General features: G+C 38.4%; 1 protein-coding gene and 1 non-coding gene across 2 annotated transcripts in view; both read right to left on the reverse strand.

The window, feature by feature from the left end:
• Nucleotides 1–19,236, reverse strand: part of Slc35f1 (solute carrier family 35 member F1) — a 426,231-nt gene that overhangs the window by 192,155 nt on the left and 214,840 nt on the right. The gene's annotated exons all lie outside the window — the stretch shown is intronic.
• LOC130870577 (U6 spliceosomal RNA) lies at nucleotides 326–432 on the reverse strand. The gene has a single exon (XR_009056722.1). It is a non-coding gene; the product is annotated as a U6 spliceosomal RNA (small nuclear RNA).

Consider the following 19,236-nt stretch of genomic DNA (forward strand, 5'->3'; position numbering starts at 1 on the left):
AGATGCAATTTCAGATGTACTCAAATGCAGCATTTATGTGGCAGGCATTTTTCTAAATGTTTGACTTAAATGAGTTCATCTAATCCTATCAGAAGCCTTAGAAGAGAATAAAATTAAATCCTTTTACTGATGAAACCTGAGGCCCCTCCAAAACTCCCTCCCAGGGAAGGGGGAGCTTTAAATGATAACTGTTCTGCCTGCCAAGGGAGGTTTCTAATGTACATGTTCTGAATAATACTTTTTCTGTGACATAGAATTGAATGTAGGGCTTCGTGCATGCTAAGTAAGTGCTTTACCACTGAGCTACAGGCTCAGTCTCTGATTTAATTACCATGGACTACTACAAAATGTGCAAGTCATTCTTGTATAGAGGCCATGCTAACCTTCCTTGAAATATTTCATTTTTAGTATATGTGCTGCTGAAGCAAACACAGAATTCATTTTGTAAAAGATGTCTTGCCCAATGTCATTTTTTGTTGGATTTGAAATTTTACTTTATATATTGACAAATTGTAGTTATACGTACTCATGAATTACAAAATAATGTTTGATTTAATACACCTATTACCCTTGAAATCTGATATTTTTGGTGATGAGAACACCCAAAATTTATTTTCTGTGATACAGAAATGTACATATTCAATCCTTAGTTCTGTTTAACAAGAAGTATATTTGATTTCAAAAATTAAAACCAACCCTCTTCCTTCTACCCAGAGAATATTGTATCACTTTTAACTCTGCTACGGTTTCCATGAGAAAACACTAGCATGAATATCTAGTGCCTAGGAACTAAGCCAAATGGAACTAGGGGGAAAAGGAATAGCAATTATCCTATCCATGGGCAGTAGCCCAAGAGCCACTCCAGGACCCTGAGACTTGCCAGTCCTCCTCCCTCACTAATCTGGCAAGCTGACAATGGGCATTAATGATATTAACAAGGTCATGTGTTAAATATGCTTTCTCTCCCAAATCTCATCAACTCACAGGTGTCATCTGGCTTGGCTTGTTTCACCCCGAGTGGACTGGCAAAGCCCCTGTCTTGGACTCAAGCAAAGACAGAACCAGCATGGGGTCTCATACACAAGACTGTCTGCCCACTGTGTATCTGGGAAATTTCTCATACTTCATGAATGCTAACAAAGAAGAAAATTTCTGGGCTAGGAATGATGCTGGCTCCCCCAAAAAGAACCAGGAATCTCAAGATATTCTCAGAAAGATGCAGGGACAATGAAAGTTTAGTGTTTGCTCTTTCTAAAGCATTCTTAAAGGCATAATTTACTCATTTTTACCCTTTAGAAAACTTTCACATAATAACTATAGCTCACTATAAAAACATAGCACATTGACAGTATGTGCCCAAAGACCCATAAAGGAGGACTAAAACATTTTTGCTGCTTTGTGTATGTAATTGGTAATTTTTCTCAAGTAATTGTGTAGTTAACCTAGCCTAAAGGGGTAGATGAGAGAGCTTTGCATTCTATCAGTAGATTTTAGCTAGTACCATTGAATCAAGAGTTCAAACAAAATCTTGAGGACTGAATGTTGTAAGCACTGTTTTCTTCTTGTTTTCTATAACTAACTGGGTTCTGGATTTTTCTAAAGACAGGCATGTGCCTCATGCAGCGACCTATACATCTAATTATCTTAAGCTATAAATTGTGGAGACAGTTTCTTGGGATGTGGAATTATTAGAAATTAAGCATTTCTTTGGCCTATGACTCCGGCCAGTAATTGAGTTCTGCTTCATTATCATGTGCTGTTCACTCCTTTCGGTACCATCTGTTTTGCATATTGTGAAAAATAGTGAAATGTAGAAAAAATAGGCCAAAAAAGAGCATTTATACTTGCAACTGCTAGCCACTTTTACCATTTAGGTTTTTAGTTTCTGGACTGTTCTGAATATACAATTTGAATAGGTGTGCTTGATTTCTACTCAAGTGTGGTAAATAGGTTTTGAGACTTTTATGAGATTTCAGGTGTTTATGAAAGTGACCTAAAACATCACTTGAAATCAGTCAGGTGACCTGGGCAACACTGGAGCAGAGACTTCAGTCAAATGGAAGAAAGGAAAGAATATGGAGACTCTCCATTTTGCACTTTTATTTTGCTATGATGGTTTCTATCTTGTTATTTTCTTTCAAAAGAGAGTGGGGTGAGAGGACCTCATCCCATAGAGAAGTCTCTTAGATTCCCAACATGGACAGCAAAATCTAGAGAAAGAACTGTCACCAGCAGCTTCATTATTTTATCTAGTAAGCTAAGTCATTCAACATTAGCAACCTTGGCTTTTGAGATCATAGGGTAATTATACACTAATGTAAAAACACGAGATTCTGAGAGATTGAGTGACCTCAAAAATCAAATGGTTGAACCTCTTTATTTTAGAACTAAAAAAAAAATTGAAAGAGACTAGATGAATAATTCAAGGGCACAACTTGCAAGTGGCAATGCTAGGCCAGGCTCCAGGTACCCTATTTTGTAGTTCAGACACTGCCTCTCAGTGTACCCCCGACTTTGGGGGATTTGAGAGCAAAAGAAACACCTTGAGACCACAAATTCTTCAGGAGATAAATTCTACTTAAAAGTCATCTCTTTTCTGTGAGTTGTGAATCTTCTCAAGATTCAGTTACAGAAGTCCATTTGCTGTGTGTCTAGGACCAACCATTTTCTGATGACCACTCCCCAAAAGACAATAGCACACTTGGCCAACAATCCTGAGCTCTATGAACAGCTTTCTTGGGGTCATTTTACTCAGCTGATCTAAGCAGAAATGCCACAGAACTTTCTTTAATTTTGACAGAGTTTCTTGAACTTCTCACCATGGGCATAAAAGCAGACAAGCAAATTGTTTCAGAGAACAGTTGTTCTTTTGACAAGAGATAGGAGCTTCCTGTAGGCTCTTTGCATCAGTTCAGAAGTTTTTTCCACCATAAACCTGAGGCTCTTTGGTAAGAATAACCAAGGACTATACAGATGCACAAGTCTAAACATGATAATTTCCAAAGCATTATCACGTAGACTAGCAAGGCTTGGAAAGAGGTCATCACTTCAAGGTGTATTTAGGCAATTGCCTTTTCTTATTATTTATTAATGGTATTAATTCATAAATACTTTATCTGTTTTGTGAATGATCTATCTGCATGGTAACTATATGCTGTTATTGGGTATTGAATTAGAGGATGGGTCTTTTAACACCTGTCAAATATAGGTAGATCATTTCTACTCAATGATCTTTAGGTGTTGGAGTTAAAATCAAGGGTAACTTTGGGTTGAACTTGCCTGTTAATATACACAAAAGTAAGATAATTTTCCTTTAAATCTGGGTAATTGCTGTCACCCTCCACTTTAATTGAACCTTGAGACACAACCAAAAAAATATTTTGCACAGGGTTTTATCATTAGTTTACACATAGGTATTTATTATACAACATAAATGGAACACAATACAAGCTTTAAAAAAAAGTAAAGGGTCTCTTGAGAATAAGGCATCAAGACTATTCAAGTAGACAAATACCCATCCTCTCTTCACTAGAAGTGAAAGTTGATTTTTTTTTTTTTTTTTTTTTTTACCCTTTAACTATTAGACCATTTGCTGCTGCCAGCTAGCTGCTAATTTCCTCTCTCCTATTGGGGATATCTGCCTCTATCTCACTTTTAGCCCACAGCCTTGAAGTTTTACTAGTTGATAAATGCTCCAAATTTTTTCAGAGCTCTTCCCGGAGCCCTGTTCATCACGGAGTCTCTATTAGGTGTTGGTTATTCTTAAAGCCGGCCTTTAATTATCCAGATGCCAATTAGTCGGAGTCTGGAATGAGACACATTCTGCTTTTTCCCCTTTTCTTCTCTGCTGCCTGCCTTTTGGCCACAGTACAGCTTGTTAGCTCTCTCATGAATGGAGGTGGGGCAGAGGTAGAGATAAATGCCTAGAGACTTGAAGAAGCTCATTTTGTTAGATGGGAGCTCTGGCTGCAAGTTTACCAAGATTAGATATCAAAAACGCACAATAAAAGGAAACTTCATCGTGTCTATCTCATTCCCAAGTTCTCTCAGATTCCCATTGCTGGAGTTATAATGGAAGCTGCCAGCACGGTCGTTGGCACTTTGTTCTGTGGCAGGAAAGCCCGTTCAATGAGTGGTTTGCTTGGTGTTGAACCTTTTCTTACCAACAGGTATGGGGAAGTCAGCTTTCCTGGAAATTAAGGCAGCATGTTGTAAGTTTACCTAGCTAACAATGGAGTTACCATTTCCAGTCCTTTTTTTTTTTTTCTTGAATTAAAAAATTAGGGCTATGGGAGAAATCAAAGAACAAAGATGCTTTTATATAAGACATGTAAAAGTGTTCTGCCAAATTTTCATTTAAGATAGATTTTCATTATTCTACATCTATGGAGATACAAAAATAAAATATCACTGAGATCTAGGAATACAATTTTGAGTCATTTTAATTAGTTGTTCACATTTTTCTAAGGGTAGCTTTCCATTTTAAAGAAAATATAATTTTGAAGAAAGAAGTCTCTTCCTTGTGGGATTTGATGGCAATATTTGATTATGAAAGGCAGGGGCTACTGTTCAAACACAGTGCGTATGAAGCACGGATCCTAAAGTTCTGTGATTCTGGCATTAAGCCATTTGATATTAGAATATTTCAGAATATAAAGATCTGAGAACTGGATTTTCCTTCCTATCTACCATATTCTGTAGTTGATATGCCTAAAAGTTTCCCTTCAATGGAGAAAAAGACAAAAGAGAAAGACCTTGGGAAAGCATTTAAAATGAACGTAGACAGAAAGAGGAATTTGGTACCTTTGAAGGGGCTGCTAAATGGCATAATGAATCTCTATGGGAAGAATAGGACTGTCTTTGAAGATAAACATTTTCATGAATAACTTAAATGTGATTATGTGTGAGAGGCTGCTTGGTTGAGTTGCTCTTTCAAGAGATCTTTATACCGTGGAAAAGAACAAAGCTGAGAACAGTGCTGGAATCTTTGCTCTGCAACTGGTAAACGATATATACAACTTTTATAAAACTGAATATTCTTAGGCGTAAACTTATGAAGGAAGGTGATGACACTCAATGGCTTCATCAAGATTAAAGGTAGAACCAAATAAAAAGTGCTTCGAATGTGATCTAGATCCGTGTGTGTTTTTAGGAGGTATGTGATTTATAATAAGATTCCTTTCGACTTTCTAAAACTAGAGGAGTGCACCAGATATTCTAATTTGTATTTCTAACTCCTCTGAGCATTTAATAAAAATGAAGTGGTAAACATCCCCCAAGCTGTGCTATCACCATGCATGAGCAGAGAGATACAAGAAACAAGTAATAAGTCAGATTTGCCTAGCCCTTGGCTTTTCTAAAACTTACAATCATAAAAGTTTTTCTTTTCTTTCCTCTTTGAGAATTTTGTTTTTGTTTTACTTTCTCGTTAATAAAGCTCACATAAAATTCACCATCTTAGCTAGCTAATTATAAAATCTGATGTCCATTTGCAATGTTCTGAAGCTCTCATTACCCCACCACGGACACTGCTGACACCACTGCCACTGGAAACTCCATCCTGGAAATCAAATCCAGCTGTCTGTGCTGACTATAACTCCCCTGCTTCCAATCCTTTACAGAGCAGTTTCCTGGGATTACACAGGTAAAAATGATGGGCTGAAAGGAGTGAGAACTACTGACATTCGTTTAGACAAGATGATGAGTTCCCTTGGGAAGATTTGGGTGGCTAAACAATGCTATTGAAGTAATTCCATTATCATATTAGATACAAGTATTAGCCTTTTTTTCTTGTATTGTGGTGCCCCATGCTGAGAGATTTAGTATGGTATGAAAATGAAGCTGTGTCATTTTCTTCCTTCCTCTCCATGTGCTTTGGGGCTGTGTATAACCTGTCATTGCTATGGTCCTCCTGATCAGCCAGGTCTGGGATAACGGCCCTTGGGTATTTAAGAACACAGGTGTGGCACACTCAAGCAATTGCTATAGTACTGTCTCCTTGAAGGAGTTCCATATAGCAAACAGGAACTGAAGTTTGGCTTTATGGAAGGAGACACTCTCCTTCCTGTGACTCTTTTCCCTCGCTGACCTCATCTTACTAGGTTTTGACCAACCATCTCTTGTTGGCTTTCTCACTGCCTAGGCCTCCGAAGATTTCATTGTTATAAATTTCTTTTCAGTGCTATAAGATTTTCTTATTTTATCTAGTACTTTTAACAAGGAATTTGAGATCACATAAAATGCAAGGAAAATGTATTTCTGGTAGGATTGTTAAAAGCTTAAACTAAAAAGAGAATTAAAGGACAAAGGAAGAAAACTCGATTGTTGTGTCAGAAATAGCATCATTTCGCTTCCGCAACTGACATTTGAGATTAACATTGAGAGTCTTAGTAGCCAAGACAAAGGGCTGTTTTCACAACAACCATTTAAGAATCCTACTAAATTAATTCCACTTGTATTATCACCATGTGGAATCTTCCTACGGCTTTCTGATCTTCTCTTGAGACTTTGATTTAACCAATCATCTTCAATCATAAAATTTTCCCCAATCGTGTTTATTATTAAAGCTTAACATGCTTGTGAGGTGGGTCTTTCTCTTGTCTTGAATTTATGTTGAGAAAAGGTGAGAAAGCCACATACGCAGAAAGCACAAACCAGTCAACCCATATTTATACAGACTGAATTGTGTCAACACAAGGTTGGATAAGCTTGAGATAATGTGTTCAAATCCTTCCCTTCTCAGCTTCCCTGGACAGTTAGTTATAAAGGTATGTACCGAGCTTTGTGGGTTTTCACCGCCAGAATCTTTCATCACACAATTGGTATCTCTGAGATGGTACATCTTCTCTTCTATATTTAGAATGAGAAATGAGAGTCAATGATGAGAAGACCATCGGGCAGTGTCTTAGTCAGTGCTCTATTGCTGTGACCAGACACCATGACCACAGAAACCCTTCTAAGGAAAGCATTTAACTGGGACTGGCTTAAGATCACAGAGGTCTGGTCTGCTATCATCATGGCAGGAAGAATGTCAGCATGCAGGCAGACATGGTGCTGGAGGAGCTGAGAGTTCTACACCTGTTCCTCAGGCAGCAGGGAGAAAAGAGTCACTGGGCCTGGCTTGAGCATTTGAAACCCATCCTCAGTGACAGATTTTCTCCAAGACCACACCTACTTCAACAAGGCCATACTTCTTAATCCCTGTCAAGTAGCACTAATCTTTAATGACCAAGCATCCACATATATGAACCTATTCAGTCCATTCTTATGCAATCTACCATGGGCAAATATGTTTTACAAGAAGGTATTTGTTCAAAAGCAGGAAGATTATTCAGAAATGTCCCATGTAAGTCAGAGTGCATTAACGTGGTTGCAGCTATGTTTGTACCATTACTACTTAGCACCAGACTTAAGAGATCGAACAAACAAAAAAGCAAACAACAAAAAAAAAAGAAAGAACAAAACAATAACAAAACTTAATATGTTTTGCTCTAAAAATAATCCTTTAGGCTCTTGGGATTTCCGTAGAGCATACCAAACTAACTGCCTACTAAGCCAGGCACTACGGGAGAGTATTTGTGTGTTTACCATTGGTGGCCAAACGCAAGAGAAAGAAATGAAGATGTGCACCTTAAACTGGGACCTCATATCTTTCAATTTGAGCCTGGAGTTCAAATTATTTGTTAATGCTGTAATCATAAACTGCTTTATGCCATTTTTTCAGTTTTTAGTCCAAGATGGTGGTTTTCAATACATGACCTCATTATTTTCACAAAGACTTTCACCACGTTTCACTGCCCAAGTCTTTTTATCTCTAGTTGCTCTACCTGCCATATACTCTATTAAGCTATACAGGTACAAAGTGTAAGCTATTTATGTAACGTGAATGGGAAACCTACAAAAGAAAACCCACTGTGGTCTGGAATGTCCCCCAGAAAAGCATAAAAGCATATGCTCATTTTTACAAAATTATATTTCCTATATTATATTTCCTATATATTTTAGGAAAATGGACAAGATTATCAAACTTATATTCAGTAGCTCCCATGGGTGCAACATAATACACACAATGATGTTTAATAAATACTGCATAGCAATAACTTCTTAGTAGAAAATTATTGTATACTAGACATCATTACAGACCAGCCAATAACATGGAAATTCCTGTGCTCTTTATAATAAAACATAGCATTACTACTGGATTAGTTTATATTGTGTCATATACACATGATCATCCTATTTTAAACATGAAAAGATGATTATGTTCCTTTTTTTCTAGCATAAGAAATAATAATTGCAGGGCAACATTTACCTGATTTCCAGTCAGTTTGTTCTTTGAGATCTATATTCACATAGCCCTTAACACATCTTACCCCAGCTTAAGCATGAGGGTCATTTTTCACTGTGCTAAAGTAATTTACATTAGCAAACACAATAGTTTATGTTTCTCCTTTAGTTCAACATAGTCCATGTCTGGACTCCCTAGGGAAAAAAGTCAGAGAAGAATCACAGCTATCCCCAGATTTAAAAAATCAAAAACCTAGGAAATAGTGGTAGCTTCCATTGACTTGACATCTTGTTAAGGGCATCATTAGTCCAGTATGCACAGATATGCCATTGGCCACAAGGGAAGAGAGGCTCATTAGCTCCTGCTTGGTCCCTTTCTGAATTGAGTTCTTTCTACTTTGTTTATCCACCACATTTGTTACTTACACATATACAAAAGTGTTGGGAAAATTCAGAGACTTACTTACCTATTTTGAAAATTAGTCAATTTAAACCAGGCATGGTTGCACTCACCTTTAATCCCATCACTTAAGGCAGAGGCAAGATTTCTACACAGTGTGTTCCAGGGCAACTAAGACTACATAGGGAGACCTATGTAGTTTTTTAAATGTTTTTTAAATTAAGAAAGAAAATAAGCCAATTTAAAAAGTCAAAAGACTTGAAAGTCACTTCATAAAATATATAAATAGGCAAGACACGTACAAAGAGGGAGTGTATCACTAACCATTGGAGAAATGCAAAAAATGGCACTCTACACTAGACGTTCTAAAGAGGAATTGTCACAGAGGGTCAGGAAGGACTCAGAGCAACTGGAAGTCTCATTCATGGCAGGTGGGAACGCAAAATAATGCAGGCACTTAGGAAAACCTTGTGAAATTAAGCACACATTTCCCATGCAAAGTGGCAATTTTGACTCAGATACTTCACCCCTGTTTTCACATAGATGTCGTTCTTTGTAGCTGTGGAGCTTGTCCTAGAACTCACTCTTGTAATTCAGGGTGGCCTTGAATTCACAGAGATCTGCCTGCCTCTGCCTCCCAAATGCTAGGATTAAAGATGTGTGCTACCATCACCTGGCTCAAACTGCACTTTATAAAGATAAATTCATTATATATGGATAATGTTTGAGTATGTTTTTTTTCCCTTTAACTATCTCTCTGACTCATTCTCTTTAATACAGGGTGATATAATTGACATCAAATGATTGAGCCTTGTTACCATGGAAATAACTTTGATAATTTCGGAAGTCCCTCCTATGGTTGTGTTCATGAAACACATCATTTCTTTCTCCTTCTATTTACATTCTGAAGATACACTTGCTGCAGGGTCCTTTCCTAGCATCTTCCCTCTGTCTTATAAACAACAAACACATTGTCACTAGGGGAGTAAGTAACTCTCCATAAATGAATATCCCATCACTAAAAAATTAAATTAGCATTCTTCATCAGAATCCTTTGAAAAAATCTCTACCCATATAAAGACAATAATACTTAGAATCAACTGTGCAGATTGTTTGAGCAAGAAGAAAAAAAACCCAGCACTCTCATTCATCCACTGCAGGTCTGAAAATGGTATGAGCCTCCCGTATCAGAACAAGGGTCAGTTGCTGAAGCTACAGGTATATGTACAAAGATAAGTCCTGAAATGAGAATGGGCCTCCTTGTGAATTAGTCGCTTTCATTCAAATAGTGATGCAGAGGTTAGGTACACAGTAGTATAAGGTCACAGATGTTATTGCAGCACCAGCAAAAGGTGAGACTGTCTGGCTCCCCCAAAGCCTCACACAATGCTGACATAGGAGTATTCAATTAAATTATTAACAACCTTCTCATTTGCAGTTTCAGCAGCCATTGGTGAGGCTGCACAGTGGCCACAGTAGATTTGGGTTGGGTAAGTCTGAGAAGTTGGCCACCACAAACTGACAAGCCAAGTTAAGGGAGAAAACTTAACTAAAGAGATTAATTTACCACAAGAAAATGCTGTTGTGGAGGAAGGATGTTACAGATAATGACAAAGCACAGTATCTCTTACAAGTATAAAAGACAGCTCCTGAATTTGTTCACTATAAACAAATGTCAAATATTTGAGAAGTGTTAACCTGATTTAAACATTGCACAGTGAACATATGTGTTTTAGAACATCACATAATATTTAATCAATAGTAACAATTGATTGTTGTGCTTTTACATTAGTTAAAAAATTAAATCTACAGGCTGGAGAGAGGCTCAGTACTCAAGAGGACATATTGATCCTGCATAGGACTTAAGTTTTGTTCTCAAAACAGACATGGTAATTCATAACCATCTGTAACTTCAACTAAATGTGTATGTTCCATGTGTATGAGGAACATACATGATGTACATACATGTGTGTAGGCAAAAACACAACAAATCTAAAATTCTTAATTAAAAAAATTAATAAATCTTAACACTGATACTATGGTAGTATATTCCTATAATCCCAACACACAGAAGGTGGACAAAGGAGGATCAGAAGTTCAAGACTGGCTTCTACTATATGATCCTCTGTTTCAAAAACAATTAATTAGAAAATAATTTTTAATGTTACAAAAGGAAAAACAGTGCCGCTGTGAGCATGGCAGTATCTCCGGGTCCTCACAAATCTCCGCCCATCTCTTTTAAGATGAGTTTTGAAGATAACAGGACAGAAGCCTATTGGAAACGGAAACAGAAGGGATGGGGAGGAAGGAAATACCAGGTTGCTTGTGTGTGTACTCATGCCAGCTGGTAGTTTTCTACCAGCAAAGTGTGAAGAAAAGTCTTCCAAAGAAGAGACGATCAACTGAGAGTTTCAGACGCATGGTGCAGAATGAGTGGGCCGGAGGCTGTTTGGATAGCCACAGGTGTCAACTTAAGAATGGCATGAGTTGGACGGAGTAGTCACGTGTCCTGCACCTCCCCTAGAAGCTCAGAAATAAACAAATCAGGCAAATTATGGGGTTAGCAAGAAACCAGGCCCTAGGGAAATTCCAAGGAATATACACAGTTAAGAATCTCAGCAATATGGAGAGGGTACCTTAACTGCCCTTCCCCTGAAATCAGATTGATGACTACCTTAATTGTCATCATAGAACCTTTATCCAGTAACTGATGGAAGCAGATGCAGAGATCCATAGCTAAGCATTGGGCCAAACTTCTGGAGTCCAGTCATAGAGAGGGAAGAGCGACAATATGAGCAAAGGGGCCAAGACCATGATGGAGATACCCACAGAAACAGTTGACCCGAGTAAGTGGAAGCTCACTGACTCTGGACTGACAGCTGGGGAACCTGCATAAGACCAAACTGGACCCTTTGAATGTGGGTAACAGTTGTGTAGCTTGGGTTTGTTTTGGGACAGTTTGTGGGGCCACTAGCAGTGGAACCAGTATTTATCCCCGCTTCATGAACTGGCTCTTTAGAGCCTGTTCCCTATGGAGGGATACCCTGCTCAGTCTAGATACAGGGGGAGGGCCTTGGTCCTCCCTCAACTGATGTGACAGACTTTGTTGATTCCCCATAGGAGGTCTTACCCTCTCTGAGAAGTGGATGGGGGTGGGGGAGAAGGTGGGGGTAGTAGAAGGGTGGGAGGGAAAGAGAATTGGAATTGGCATGTAAAATAAGATTGTTTAAAAAGAAAGAAAGGAAAGGAGGGAAGAAGAAAGGAAGGAAGGAAGGAAGGAAGGAAGGAAGGAAGGAAGGAAGGAAGGAAGGAAGGAAGGAAGGAAGGAAGAAGAAATCAGGCAACCTACATCTTAAGGTGAGGAGTAGACTTTACTCTACTACAGACAAAATAGAGAGAGAGATCCATGGAGCTGCATTGAAGCTGTATTTATAGCATCTGCAGAGTCTATAGGGAGTTGGTGATGGAGGTGAAACAAGATGCTGAAGGGCTGTGGTGAAGAAGGAATTCAAGGACAATCTCAACATCGATGATTCTTCTGAAGGCTCAAAAGTATATAAATTCAAAAGGTGCAAACAAGGGTTTGCTCCAGACATGATGTTACTTAACCGCGGCGAAAATTCAGGAATGGTTTTGTAATTTTCAGATTAGGAAAATGAGGCTTAGGTACAGTGAATACTTCTGATAGATTGCAGGGTTCGGTGAGGCCGGAGTGTGAACCAAGTGTTGTAATAACAAACAGTTCCAGTCTATCTCCTGCCCCTCTACTGTCTGGTCAATTGTTAGTGTCTCCTGTTCTCTGCATAGTGCTTGGCTTCTGGGGCATCTGGCAATGTCAGCCAGCCCAAGGTGAACGCTTACTAAATGGAATACAAATGAATTAGGTGAGATCTAGCAAAGCTCCAGAAAGGAAAACTGTTGAGATCTAAACTAGGATGGAATTACGCACTTTGAGTTGTTGCTTCTTGGACTGGAGAGATAGCTCATCTGTTAAGGGTTTGGCTCACAACCAAAAATATGAAAGTTTTTGCTCTTTTATAGTAAAATAACCATCACATGTAGACATTTGCTATTCTTCAATCTTTTCATATGTTTTTCTAAAATTGCATTATTTTATCCAAAACAAAACTTTTTTTTTCTATTTAAAAAAAAAATTCATGATAGGGTAGTGCATATCTGTAATTCCAGCACTGGGTAGATGGTAGAGGCATGAGGGATGGAAGCTCAAAGTCAGCCTGGGCCACGTAGTGAGACTCTATTTTAGAAAGGAAAAAAGTCTTCAGAGAATAGCAAAGCCATGGTTTAGTAGAGTTTAATGTATTTATCCCTTGCATTTAGAATGAGTCGGGAGCTAATAAACTTCTTTAATAATATAAATTGCCAAGCCTTTCATTTTGGTGTGTATTGTTTATTCTGCGGCTTAAGTGTTAATAAGTGTGACTTGAATTCAATTACAGTCATAGTTATTACATTCAGTCAATACATATTTAATAATTTCTGGAAAATGACTTTATTTTTATAAATGCTCCTGGGCTTTTATTTAGCACAAAGTTGTAAATAATAAGCACACAGGCATTTGTTCTATAACACCATGATCTTCAAAATGGGTTAAAGAAATGTTCTTAAAGTCTGCAAGTATGGCCAGTTTGGAGATAATCAGCTTCCAGACTACTGGCCTCCATAAGCTTCTTTCTTAACTGGATCTGCTGGCAAGCTGGTGACTTAGAAGCTCTCCTCTCAACTCCTGCTGACATTTTCTTTACCCACACCGTCCTCACAATAGACAGAGCCCGTGGCCAGAAGGGCTCAGCACAGCACAAAAAGAGAACAGCTTGAAATACTCGATTAAAGCATGAAATACAACTCCATTGCACATTCATATGTTTTCAAAAAGGAAGCAAAAACGACCATGTTTACCTCCAATCAATCATTTGTCTCTAATCAATCCATAGGAAGCCTTCAAATAAAAACAAAACTCATGTTGAGGATGGGTTAATAGCTGGTGTTTTCATTCAACCCTTGAAGAAACATTTAAGTTAACTTCTTAACATCAAAACCTTTACTAACTATAAGAACTAAATGATTACCAGGTGTGATGAATTACATACTTTTTTTTTCAGTTGAACATAGTATGCCATTTTGTCAACTATTCTCTGTTCTTCCTCACAGTTTGTAAATCATATTAAGATACTGAGATGGCACAGTATTGGGAAAAAGCATGAGAAGGAAATTTGAGAGATGAGGTTAAGAACCATTTGAGTTATCATATAGTGCTGTATACGGCAAGCTTAAAATGTGTAATGTGAAGGACAAGCAATTCTATTAGCCATTTGTAATGTCTATAAACCATGCCAGTATATGCAAGGCCTGGTGGCGAATCTCTAACTAAGCAATTAATGTCAAAAATTGTACAGAAAATAAAATACTGTAGTTATGGGTGTTTTGATCTAGAATAAAATGAATGATGATTCTTAAGACCACCATTCTACTCTGGTTCCGCCAGTGCGTCCACTCTTGTAACTGGCAGTTCTGCTACTTTTCCTCCTCTTTCTACTGACAAGGACTCAGGACACAACCACTGTCTGTTCAGTACACTGTCCTCCTGCCCTGTGTCTGTGGTACCTGCTTTTCCTCTTCACATCATCCCTTATTTTGTCCCTGAAGATAGATGACAGCTAACTTTGATATACCCCAAGCCTACATCATTCTTCCTCGGGGACAGTGGCAATACCCTTAATAAGGAATTACCAATAGACCTAAAGCTGAGGGACTCAGCTGGACCAGTCACAAGGTTTGAAACACAATTGTAGTTCTGAACGATAGATAATAACCTTGATGACAATGTTCAAGGTCAAGGCTTGCCTCTTTCAATGGCACATACACTGTAATTCTTTTTTTTTTTTTTTTTTTTTTTTTGGTTTTTCGAGACAGGGTTTCTCTGTAGCTTTGGTGCCTGTTCTGGAACTAACTCTTGTAGACCAGGCTGGCCTTGAACTCCCAGAGATCCGCCTGCTTCTGCCTCCCGAGTGCTGGGATTCATACACTGTAATTCTATTTCACCAAAACAATGTTAACTTACATGAAATGCTGTTTCTCTGAATACTTGGCACTTTTCACAGGGGCTGCCTATCAGATAGTTTCCATATCAGATATTTACATTATGATTCATAATAATATCAAAATTACAGAAAATTATGAAGCAACAAAAATAATTTTATAGTTGGGGGTCACCACAACATGAGGAGCTGTATTAAAGGGTCACAGCATTAGGAAGGTTAAGAACCACTCAGTGTTCTACCCCTTTAGTGGTTAAAATTTTCCTTCCCCACATTGACGCTCACAGTGAGCAACAATTATAAAGAAACACACTCTGAATCACACGCCCACCCTTGATTAGAAGACAATGGCAAAGCTCCTGCCTGAAGAAGCAACAACTTCTAAACACTATTAGTTCCTATTTTATATTGATGCTAAACTGTGCAGGCAATAAAGCCAAATGATTGATGTTCATCATTGTCCAAGGCAAAAGCTAGAGTTCCCGAAACAGAATGCAAAGCTAAGAGTTATCTGATAACTCCACACCTCAGTTTGGGAGCAACAGTCCAAAGCTTCTTGAACAAACAACCTCTTTAACAAGTGACTTATTCTATCCCAGCCTTAGCTATGGAATGAAGCAAGTTGTATGTTTCCTACGGCACTTGCTTGAGTTTCATTTCCATTGCGGTAATACCATATTCTTACTAAAAGCAACATAGATAAGGAAAAGTTTATTTAGATACCAGTTCCAGGTTCTAGTCTATCACCTCCTAGATGTCAACATAAGGACTCAATCAGAGCGCGATATCCTACTAACAAAAGCAAAGAAAATCAAAACATCTTGCTTGCCTGCGGCTTCTGCTCAGCTAGCTTCTGTCGTTTGAACAGACTTCAGTTCCCAGCTATGAAGTGCACTGCCCACATTCAGGTTATGTCTTCCTTCCTCAATTAACAACCAAGGCAATTCCCCTAGCCCTGCCTACAAACCGACCTGATCTAGACACTGCCTCAATCGAGACTCCCTTCCCAGTGATTCTAAGTTGTGTCCAGTTGGCAGTTAAAGCCAACCAGCACACCATACTGCTTCCTTAAATACCATCACTGCCTACATTTAATGAAAACACCGAAGAGTTCAAATCAATTGTCTCTTCACATCGCTTGCAATTCCAATCCAAACTAACAAATTGGCCCTTTCCCAAACCCAAGCTCTAGAATAAAAATGAGAAGCTGTAAGTTAAATACTTCAAATGCTGAACAAGAGGACAGGAATGAAAGCTAGAAGCTCTGGGTAAAAGGCGGAAGGCCAGGCAGTTTGGGAGTGACGAGAGGAACACGGTACAGAAAATGCTGAAAACAAGAGGTCAAAGGAACATACAGGCAGTAAATCACATGATAGCTAAAATAATCCAGTAGCATGGGCCAGATGATGAACTGAAAATACATTGTGTGTGTGTGTGTGTGTGTAAAATGCAGCTTTTGTAAAGAGAAAAGGTAACATATAGTGGTTAATTGTTGGGGCTCTGGAATCTGATGGAGTCAAGTTCTAGCCTGAACTCTGACACTAACTTGGCTATGCTCTGCACTTTCTCCCGGGCTCAATTTCTTCATCGGTACAATAGGGGTAATACCAGCATTCATCTGCTATGACAGTGGAATGAAAGAATTCATACAAAAGGGCTTGAATTAGTCAGCTAATGGTAGCATTTTGTCATATCATGCAATTTTCTACGTTAGGTAATAGACAAACAGGCCACTAAGTGTTGTAGATATATCATCCAATAGGTGACAGAGGGTGGCATTGCAAATACATTAGCAATTGTAGTGCAGAATGGAAGACAGAAAATAATCCTTTGGTCTCAGCTCTCGAAGTTGCCTGGACTACAGGTATGTTCCACCAAGCCTGCTGATATCCCAGAAGTAGGGTGTGAGCCACATACACGGACGCAAAAGTCTAAGTAATTCTTTTCAGGAGTGGTGGGATTCTTGACTTTGCTACAGAAAAGAACTTGTAGATGAGCCAGTTTGAAGCAGAGTGGGGTCACTTAGGAAGACAGTTGATAGGGATGAACACTGGGGAGCTTATAAAGAATATCACGGGAAGAATAAGGCACATATATGTAAGCAGGGGGGAAGGCTTCCCAAGGGAGAGTCAAACTTTTGTGTCTTAGAGCAATGGTATGTGTGATACTGATGGCCCTTAACTTACATCTCAGAGAAAAGCAAACAAATGAACGAACAAATAAAAAATCTCTTTTTTAATAAATGAAACCGTAGGGTAGCTCCAGAGGTGTCTTGCCTGCAGTCTGGAAGAATAAAACCATGTGTACAAAGGATTGCAAGTGTGGTGGGGGGCAGTTAAGACATGACTCTTGTTGCAAATGGAATCTTTAAGTAAGATTTCTAGAAAATTGCAGATTTGCAGATGGGGAAGAAGAAAAACCGTGTGTGTGTGTGTGTGTGTGTGTGTGTGTTCACCCCATGAGTTCATAAGTTTGGCCTACTGTTATTTTAGTACTTTAATTGAAACATCACTGTATAAAAGATAAAAGGAATGTTGTCAGGACTGGAGAGATGGCTCAGAGGTTATCAGAGGTTAAGAGCACTGGCTGCACTTCCATGGTTTATGAGTTCAATTCCCAGCAACCACATGATGGCTCACAACCATCTATAATAAGATCCAGTGCCCTTTTTTGGAGTGCAGGCATACATGCAGACAGAACACTGTATACATAATGACTAAATAAATCTCTTTTTTTTAAAAAAAAAAAAAAAGAATGCTCTCTGTACGTAGGCAGTCATCACACATCACAGCAAGCTTTGGCTATTATGCTGGAAGTCTTGACTCAACTCCAGTGTGAAGACTCTCTTTCCCTCTTATATCACCATGATTTCCCATGTCTTTCTGCTTTGCCTCAGTGTAACAATATACTGTAAAAATAAGTAAACTTGAACAAAATTATAAAATGATTTTAACTGTAGAATTTAAAATATAGACAATCTGGCGAGGGAGGTCAGGACCACTACCAATAAATGTAAAAATATAATCTAGTCAGTAGGATCATGAGACTGAGACTAGTCTGGGTTACACAAGTGTGTGATATGTTCTCTTTGCCCCATTTACTCATTTCCCTTTAGAAATGCTTACTCCTTACACACTGTTGACTTTAGCATGTCCATTGACAGCAGGGATGGAGGAACATACCTAAGCACTTGTTAACATTTTTATGCTTAGCATTAAAAATTCCTTTGCAAATGTAAAAAAATATATATAATCTAAAAAGAATAAAAACTAAGTCTATAGCTGGAAAGATGATATGAAAGGTTGTATTAAGAATTTTCCTTTCTCTAAAGTCAGCTTTGTATGAAATTAATAGAACTGTTCTAGTCTTATTGGCGGTACAGTGGTCCATGTGTGTCTGTGTATGGACATGAGCATCTGTGTACAGGTACCTACAGGTGCCAAAAGAGGACTTCAGGTCTCCTAGAACTGGAGTTTATTTTATTGAGCAGTTATAGGTTCACAATAAAATCAGGCAAAGTTACAGAAATGGTTCAGTATCACTACTCCTACATATATGCACAGCTTCCCCCACTGCCACGACCACCAGAGTGACACACCTATTTCACTGGTGGGCGACACGGACACATCGTTATTCTCAGGAGTCCATAGTTTATTTAGAGTTCCCCCTTGGTGCTGAAGCTTAACATCTTCCCTTTGTCTTTAACCATCTGTGTTATATGTAAAATGGGTTCTTAGCAGGTAGTGCAGAGATAGAGGCTTCCTTTGGAGTCCATTCTTTTGAGTCTGGGTTTCCTTTTGATTTTTGCTGTGAACTGAACCCTGTAGGGCCTTGTGTATGCTATGTAAGTGCCCTACCACTAAACTACAGCCTCGGGTTAATCTCTACTTTTCAATCAGACTATTTAGACCATTCACATTTACAGTCCTTAACAAGTACTGGTGATATTCTTAACTCTTATCATTTCTAACATTTCAATTTTTAATCTTAAACTGATTTTTATTTTTATTAGTCTTTATAATCTGCATTCAAAGATTATAGATTTCATTATGACTATGATACTTACTATATGTGTACACACACACACACACACACATTACTTGGCTCACAGTGTGCCTCCCTATTCTATATCTTTTCTCTCATCTTACTGGTCCCCTCCCTCCCTTCTGCCTCCATGTCTCTTTTTCGTTGTTAAGTAAACATTTTATTTGATTATATCTTTCCTTTTAAAAATACATTGATTATATTTCTTGAAAATATGTTTACTTGTTTCTCTAGAGTTTGCAGTATATATCTGCGACTACTCCAAACCCATTTTACATTTGTTATTTCATTGGCTTTCTCGGAAGGTTTTAATGCCTCAGAAATATAGTCTTCTTTCATCCAACAAACACCAAATGCCTATTCTGCATGTATTCTGGTGATGTTTTGTGGGGGAGGATGGGAGAGGAGTGAGGATGGTTCATTTGACTTTAGGTAGGCTACTTCCACAGT

Source organism: Chionomys nivalis, chromosome 2 (assembly GCF_950005125.1).
Source record: "Chionomys nivalis chromosome 2, mChiNiv1.1, whole genome shotgun sequence".
Classification (NCBI taxonomy): Eukaryota; Metazoa; Chordata; class Mammalia; order Rodentia; family Cricetidae; genus Chionomys; species Chionomys nivalis.